The 680-nt window shown below is 38.8% G+C and overlaps 1 non-coding gene across 1 annotated transcript; it reads left to right on the forward strand.

Moving 5' to 3' along the window:
• The first annotated feature begins 206 nt into the window (after positions 1-206).
• On the forward strand, positions 207-278 carry TRNAW-CCA (transfer RNA tryptophan (anticodon CCA)). The gene has a single exon. It is a non-coding gene; the product is annotated as a tRNA-Trp (tRNA).
• The last annotated feature ends 402 nt before the right edge of the window (positions 279-680 follow it).

Raw genomic sequence — 680 nt, forward strand, 5'->3', positions numbered from 1 at the left:
TCGCTAGCCCGCGATGGCCAATACTTCGAAAGTCTCTGAGGGGCGACCTATTTCTGGCACTCTGCTCACGCAAGTCGAACTCGATCGTTTTAAGTTTTCCAATTTCATGCCCACCGGCAAGCATTCCGTGATCACACCGCCACTCACTTGCCAAACACAACCGGGAGGAAGATCTACTGGATACAGATGTGCGGGCCTAAACGTAGGACTCGGTGGCGCAACGGTAGCGCGTCTGACTCCAGATCAGAAGGTTGCGTGTTCGAATCACGTCCGGGTCATTTTTCTTTCATATTTTTATTTTATGAATTCTTTTTTACTGGATCGACCTTGTCAGTGGCTTCCACGTTTTAAGGGTCTTTATGGCCATGCCGTTATGACACGATGAAAACCTGTTCTGCCCTTCCAACGATATAGCTCGAACTCTTAACTCTTTTATATATTGAGCTTGCAGGTTATGTATGTACCTATATATACATATATATATATATATATATATATATATATATATATATATATATATATATATATATATATATATATATATATATATATATATATATATCTTGGCGAAATTCCTTTTGAATGTCTTTCACGTATCATTCTTTGCATCGTAATTGACTTTCTTGTGCGCCAGTGATAGCATTACAAACGTTGGAGTTCTCTATATAATTTGTCTTCTT

This window comes from Dermacentor variabilis, chromosome 6 (assembly GCF_050947875.1).
Source record: "Dermacentor variabilis isolate Ectoservices chromosome 6, ASM5094787v1, whole genome shotgun sequence".
Classification (NCBI taxonomy): domain Eukaryota; kingdom Metazoa; phylum Arthropoda; class Arachnida; order Ixodida; family Ixodidae; genus Dermacentor; species Dermacentor variabilis.